This window comes from Delphinapterus leucas, chromosome 1 (assembly GCF_059928025.1).
Source record: "Delphinapterus leucas isolate spDelLeu-1000000601 "Yukka" chromosome 1, BTC_Dleu_Yukka2, whole genome shotgun sequence".
Lineage (NCBI taxonomy): Eukaryota > Metazoa > Chordata > Mammalia > Artiodactyla > Monodontidae > Delphinapterus > Delphinapterus leucas.
Genome location: NC_143129.1, coordinates 147,958,373 through 147,966,068, shown reverse-complemented (window position 1 = coordinate 147,966,068; position 7,696 = coordinate 147,958,373). Strand labels below are relative to the sequence as shown.

Here is a 7,696-nt window from a genome sequence, read left to right as displayed (position 1 = left end):
TATTCTTGGCTGCGTTGGGTCTTCATTGCTGCTCAGGCTTTCTCTAGCTGTGGCGAGCGGGGATTACTCTTTGTTGCAGTGCACGGGCTTCTCATTGCAGTGGCTTCTCTTGTAGAGCACCGGCTCTAGGTGCGCGGGCTTCAGTAGTTGTGGCATGAGGGCTCAGTAGTTGTGGCACACGGGCTTAGTTGCTCTGCAGCATGTGGGATCTTCCCGGGCCAGGGCTCGAACCCGTGTCCTCTGCATTGGGAGGTGGATTCTTATCCACTGCGCCACCAGGGAAGCCCTATGTATTTATTTTTTATTTAAAATTTTCCTTTAGAATGAAACTCCAAAAGAGGACTACTGGCAGTTTTAGCTCCTGGTTTTACTGTAAAGATTGTAATCACCACAATTCATGCTTCAGAGGACAAAATGTTAGCAAGAGAGGATTCTGGGAAGACGGCAAAGTAGAAAGCACCAGGATGCTATCTCCCCACCTAGACAACAACTTCACTAGCAGAATCTGCCTCATGTAACTATTTGGAATTCCAGAGTCTATTGAAGGCTTGCTTACAACTTCCAGGGGAAGACTTGCTTCTGATCACCGAGGTGCAGACAAAGAGACAGGCAGTTGTTGCTGCACATCCCACCCTGTTGCAAGCTCCTACCCATATAGCTAAATTCCCGGGGATTTAAAGGGCTGGCACCCCTATTCCCCCCCCCCTCATTTTTCTCTTTTCCTTCTGATGGAATTGAAGGGAGAAATAGAAGGCTCGATTCTGGGGTTCTTTTAGAGGTTTGAATTTTCTCAGAGAAAGACAGGACGGCCATGAGGAAAAAAGAAACAAACCACAGCAACATCGAAGACCTTGAAAGGAACCTGAGGGTGTCAGAGGAGGGAAAACAGCAGCCACAAGCCCAAGCACTTGTGTCTTCTGCCTCTTGCCATCTACCTTGCCCACCCCACCAGCCCACTCTGCCTGGGACTTGAAATCTGTGGCTGAAGGACCATCACCACGTAGCTTCAAAAATAATTAACAGCCCTCCCTTCCCAAACACACCCAAATTCACTCATCCAGCATTTACTTTTTTGAATCCACTCAGAACTTTTTTTCTACAACCCCCCTCCCTAAATGGAGTTGGTGGCGGGGCGGGGGGGATGAATACTGAGCTGGCCTTAGTTTTTTTTAAAGAGAATTTTTGATCCAATGAGGCCCCCCAAATAATTGAGTTTTGGGTTCTGGTTGGTTGTTTTATTTTTTTCCCCCAAATTTTAACCCCCTTCACCCCAAGTCCGATAAAACCTTGATCATGGGTTCAGGTCCCATTGACCCCAAAGAGCCTCCTTAAGCTTAAGGAAGCTGGATAGCTTCCTTAACTGAGATGGGGAAGTCAAGAGTGTGGATGGGATTTCGAAGATCTTCAGTATGATAAAGGAAGCACGAAAGACAGTAAGTCGATGTATTTACTTGAACACTCTCCTGCAGACCTGTTCAACTAGAAATATTGGTCAAGTTTACTGATGCTGGTAGTTACAAGTTTCTTAACAATTGGCTGACGTATTCAAAGACAACAAGCAACATTCCCCTCTAGTAGCAAATTCTGCTGATGCTCCAGCATCTACCACTCATTGTTGACCATCTCAAGCAGCACAACACAGCCAAACTGCTGAAGCAACTGAGCAAGTCAAGTAAGGATGAAGAGCTCTGGAAATTGGCCTCAGTCCTTATCAGCGACTGAATGACTGTCATCCACTCCCAGAGCAGTACCCAGCCTACTGAGAAAGATAAGAAGAAATGGAAAGAACAGGGAAAGAGTTGAACCACCCCTCCTGAGTGACCTTTGACTGAGGTGAAGGCTGAGACTCAGACTGAGGAGGCCCCAGAGGAGAAGAGGGAGAAGCCCAGGTCTCTCTGAACTGTGGTGCCCAGTCACGTCACATTCCTTTCCACTAGGCTAGAGCTGGAGACCCCGTCTTCAGTGCCTGTAAAGAAGAATGTCAGTGCAGTGGTGGTTTCTGACAAGTACAACCTTAAACTCATCTCCCTCAAGTGTCAGAGTTCCAGAGCTGCCCCAGGAGATGCTGCACCCCCCGCAGAGAAGAAATACAAGCCACTCAACACGACACCCAATGCCACCAAAGAGATCAAAGTGAAGATCATCCCACCATAGCCTATGGAGGGCCTGGGCTTTTTGGAGGCACTAAATTCAGCACCTGTCCAGGCATCAAAATTAAGAAGAAGAAGAAGGTGCTGTCACCCACAGCTGCCAAGTCAAGCCCATTTGAATGGAAAACAAGCACAGAACCAAGCACAGCAAACCTTCTTCCCCAGAGCCAGCACCTCCTTCTGCGGCTATGGACACAGAACATCCAGGGACCCCAGTTCCCACTGTTGAAGTCCCAGAACTCATGGATACCGCCTCTTTGGAACCAGGAGCTTGGGATGCAAAGCCAGTGGAGATCCTAGCCAGCTGACCCGGAAGGGCAGGAAGAGGAAAACTGTGACGTGACCTGAGGAGGGCAAACAGAGAGTATTTCTATTTTGAACTGAATGAAACTGAACGAGTAAATGTGAATAAGATCAAGGATTTTGGTGAGTCAGCTAAGTGAGAGATACTGTCAGGCCAACACGCATTTGAGGTAGCCCAGCGTCTGAGCCACGACAGCATGGAGGAGAATGTGCCCTGGGTGTGCCCCCAGCTCCTGGTGCTGCTCTCGCCTCTCATCACCCCTGGAAGCAGTAGCCAGGATCAGTACATCCAGGCTGAGCAGGAGAAGGGGATCCTTCAGGAGCTCTTCCTGAGCAAGGAAAGTCCTCACAATCCTGATCCTGAGCCCTATTCATCCCCCTAGATGAGGAATGTTCCATGGATAAAGCCCCATATGTTGAGACCCTGGAGCCTATTAGGTTGGTTGGGCTGTGGTTCACCCAATGGGGTAAGTGTTTCCAAGTTGCCTTCTGTTCTGGATGATCTTATGGAAAACATGGGTGCCGGGAAGAGCCCCCTGGGTTCTGGAGGAGGAGGCATCGATGTGCAGGAGATCCTCCCTCCATCGTGGGTAGCCCTAACAGTCATCCCGCAGAGGAGCTGCTGAAACAAACAGACTATCCAGACAAGGTCAAGCAGATGCCAGTGCCACACAGACTCTTAGGCCCTGATCTGATAGCCAATGGTTTTTCTACCGGGAGGCCCCAGGAACCCCCAAGGGCATACAGCACTTCCCCCCTGGACCTAGGGGACCAATGCCAGGTCCCCACGTAGGCCCTGGGTGCCCTGGTGGGCCAGTGGTCCACGTCTCCTGGGCCCCCCACCCCCTCCCTGGGGGCAGTGCAATCCCTTCTAGGATGACCCAGTTTTCCCCATTCAGGGTGGCCTGATGCTGGGGGTATCAGGACCAGGTCCTGGACCATCCCATAGAGGCCGTGGTGGCCAAGGAGGAAATGAACCTCTTCCTCCTCTTCCATTCTGAGGGACCAGAGGAGGTTGCTCTGGAGGAAGACCCCCAAATGGACAAGGGGGCCCTGGTGGGGGCATGGTTGGAGGCGGTGGGCATGGTCTCCATGAAGGCCCTGGTGGAGGAATGGGTGCTTGTGATGGACATCAGCCATGAAGGCCCTGGTTATGGGGGGCCCCATGGCCACCGGCCTCATTATGTCCCTGGTCACTGAGGCCATGACCATCGAAGGCTACCCCCTCGTAAGTACCGTGGTTATGATGGCTCTGGCCATGGAGAAGGGGGTCACCAAGGGCCTGATGGAGGCCACAGCCATGGAGGAGACATGTCAAACTGCCCTGTTTGTTGACATATCATGATGTTCTCATAGCAACTGTTGCTATGAGAACAACTGTGCCTTCTACCACCCGAGTGTCAATGGCCCCTTCTGCCCTAGGGAATCACCTGACCGCCCCATCCACACACACCCCTATGTACTGTAGCCTTGCTCCTTTCACACTTTTATGGCTTCTGTGAGGCCCATTTTCCCCTTTCCCCAGCTGATGAGCTGGCCCCCTCAGGGCCCACCTGCCTGGGTTCCTGTGGGTTTTCTGATCACTGGTGCACATTGATGTACATATTTTCCTCCAGTCTGGGGAGGAGAGAGACTGGACACATTCTTTACCTTGGACTGCTTAAGAGGGGACCAAGTTGCCTTCACTTTTTGAGGAGATTTGCCCTGTATCCCAAGCTGCTTTCTGGTATTACCCTTTATGCCTGAGAACCTAAAGCTGGTTATCCTGGAGAATACCTCTACTCTCCTATTGTGGGTCCTCCTCACGCACACAGAACTCTGATGTAGGATCAGCTGCACTTATGAAATCATCCCAGTCAAGTTCATTCTTCCTTATGGGGTGAGGAGATGGCAAAAGGGGTATTGTGTATCCTACTGCACTGAGAAGGCTCAATCCAGTTGGATTTGAGTTCTAGAGTACACATGATGTCCACTCCTCCTCTCACACAAGCTTTACATTCTGAGTCCTTTCTCAAGTAAGACTTTGCAATCTTCTGTGAATACCCAAGTTTGCATCATGGGTCTGCTAGGTTCAGTGATGGCAAATTCATACTGGCATCCAGTGAAAGTTTCAGCTTGCATAGGTGAGGCCATTGATGGTGGTCTACAGCTCATTCTGGAAACTGTAAAACACTTCAGTGAGACCAGCTTTCTATCAGCTGAAGCCCAGTGTGCTGGGCCTGACAGTCACACTACTTGCACTCCTCTGGGAATTAGCTTGCTCCTGGCCTCCACCTGGAACCTTGTCAGTGTGAGGCCTCCAGCTCCCTTGCCCTGTCAGCCACTCTGAATCCCCACCATGTGCTTTCCTGGGTGGATTCAATAAGATGACTTGCCCTCTCACAGCGCTCTCCTTCACTTGTCTCAGCATCAGTTGTTTTCTAAGAAAACAGTGCATTGGTTGGATTTTGTGCACAGACTTGGGTTAGAGCCACAATGGATTTGAGGATGAGTATTTTCTTTTTCTTTTGGTTTTGTATATTTTGTACATTCATAATCAACAGTGGAAAGAGGAACAGCTTATTAAAAAATAATAGTATGCTCTACAACAATAGTTGACAAAACACACATACCAAAACTTATAGGGCTCAGTGAAATCAGTTTTAAGGGGAAAATTTATAGCTATAAACACATGAAAAAAAAAAAGATCTCAAATCAACAATTTAACTGTACAACTTAAGGAACTAGAAAAAGAAGAACAAATTAAACCCAAAGCTAGCAGAGAAAAAAGGAAATAATAAAGATAAAGCAGAGATAAATGAAACAGAATATACAAACAATGGGAAAAAAATCAATGAAACAAAAAGTTGCTTCTTCAAAAAAATCAACAAAATTGACAAACCTCTAGCTAGAGAGACCAAAAAGGAAGAGAAAAGACTCGAATTACTAAAATCAGAAATGAAAGTGGGAACATAGGTACAGAATCTACAGAAATAACAAGGATTATAAGAGATTACTATCAACAAGTATATAGCAACAAATTGGATTACCAAGATGAAATGGTCAAATAACTAGAAAAATAACCCAAGACTAAATCACAAAGAAACAGAAAATCTGAATAGACATATAACGAGTAAAGAGATTGAATTCACAACCAAAAAATCTCCCTACAAAGGAAAACTCCCTTCCTGATGCCTTCATTGGTGAATTCTACCAAACATTTTAAAAAGAACAAACACCAATCCTTCCCAAACTTTTGCAAAAAGTTGAAGAGGAGGGAACACTTCTTAACTCATTCTGTGAGGCCAGCATTACCCTGATACCAGAGCCAGACAAAGATACTATTAGAAAACTAAAGATCAATATCCCTTACGAGCATTGATGCAAAAATCCTCAACAAAACACTGGCAAAGCAAATTCAGCAACATATTAAAAGGATTATACACCATGACCAGGTGCAATTTATTCCTGGAATGCAAGGATGTTTCATTATATGAAAATCAATCAATACAATACATCACATTAACAGAATGAAGGGGGAGAAACCCACATGATCATATCAAGTGGCACAGAAAAAGCATTTGTCAAATTCAACACCCTTTCAAGATAAAGAACACTCAAACTTAAGAATATAAGGAAATGACCCCAATATAACAAAAGCTGTGTATGAAAACCCACAGCTAACATCATATTCAATGGTGAAAAACTGAAAGCTTTTCATCTAAGATCAGGAACAAGGTAAGGATGGATGCCCACTTTCACCACTTCTATTCAACATAGTACTGGAAGTGGTAGCCAGAACAATTAGGCAAGGAAAAATAAATAGAAGCATCCAAATTGGAAAGAATGCAGTAAAAGTATCTCTATTTGCAGATGGTATAATCTTATATGTAGAAAATCCTAAAGATTCCCTCCCCCAAAAAACTGTTAGAACTAATTAATTAATTCAGCAAAAAAACAGGATACGACGTCAACACAAAAATCAGTTGCATTTCTACATGCTAAGAATGAAAAATTTGAAAAGGAAGTTACAAAGAAAATCCTCTTACAATAGCATCAAAAAGAGTAAATTACTTAAGAGTTAACCAAGGAGGTTAAGTATAATGAAAACTATAAAACATTGCTGAAAGAAATTAAATAAGACATAAATAAATGGAAACACATCTTGTATTTATGGAATGGAAGATTTAATATTGTTTAAATGTCAATATTACCCAAAGCAATTTACAGATTCAATGCAATCCCTACCAAAATACCAACTACTTTTTTTTTGTAAAAATAGATAAAAAGCGTATTAAAATTCACATGACATCTCAAGAGACCACAAATAGTCAAAACAATCTTGAAAAAGAAGAACAAAACTGGAGGACTCACACTTCTTGATTTCAAAGCTTACTAAAAAGCTACAGTAACCAAAACAGTGTGGTACTGTCATAAATACAGACATATAGAACAATGGAATAGAATAGAGAGCCCAGAAATAAACTATCACATATATGGTCAAATGATTTTTGACAAGAGTCCCTAGATCATTCAATGGGGAAAGAACAGTCTTTTCAACAAATAATTCTGGGGAAAATTGATATACATATGCAAAATAATGAAGTTGGATTTTAGCTAACATAATATAAAAAAATTCCAAATGGATCATGGACCTAAATGTGAAACCTAAAAGAATAAAACTCTTAGAAGAAAACATAGGAGAAAAGCTTCACAACATTGAACTTGGAAATGATTTCTTAGCTATGAATTAAGAACATAAATAACAAAAGAAAAATCAGACAAATTGTACTTTATGAAAAATTTAAAATTTTGTGCATCAAAAGGCACTAAACAGAGTAAAAAGGAAAACAACAGAAGGGGAGAAAATATCTGCAAATCATTTATCTGATAAGGCATTAATATATAGAATATATAGAGAACTTCTTAAACTCAACAATAAAAAAGCAACCTGATTCAAAAATGGGCAAAGTACTTGAATAGACATTTCTCCAAAGAAGATATACAAATAGCCAAGAAGCACACACAAAGATGCTCAGCATTGCTGATCATTAGGAAAATGTAAATCAAAACTATAATGTGGGGACCTCCTTGGTGGCACAGGGGTTAAGACTCTATGCTCCCAATGCAGGGGGGCTGGGTTCAATCCCTGGTCAGGGAACTAGATCCCACACGCATGCCACAACTAAAGAGCTGGTGAACTGCAGCTAAGGAGCCTGCAAGCCACAACTAAGGAGCCCAGGTGCCGCAATTAAAGAAGCCAG

At 44.2% G+C, this 7,696-nt stretch overlaps 1 pseudogene; it reads left to right on the top strand.

Moving 5' to 3' along the window:
- The first annotated feature begins 947 nt into the window (after positions 1–947).
- On the top strand, positions 948–3,931 carry LOC111175472 (serine/threonine-protein phosphatase 1 regulatory subunit 10 pseudogene; annotated as a pseudogene).
- Positions 3,932–7,696: the final 3,765 nt, after the last annotated feature.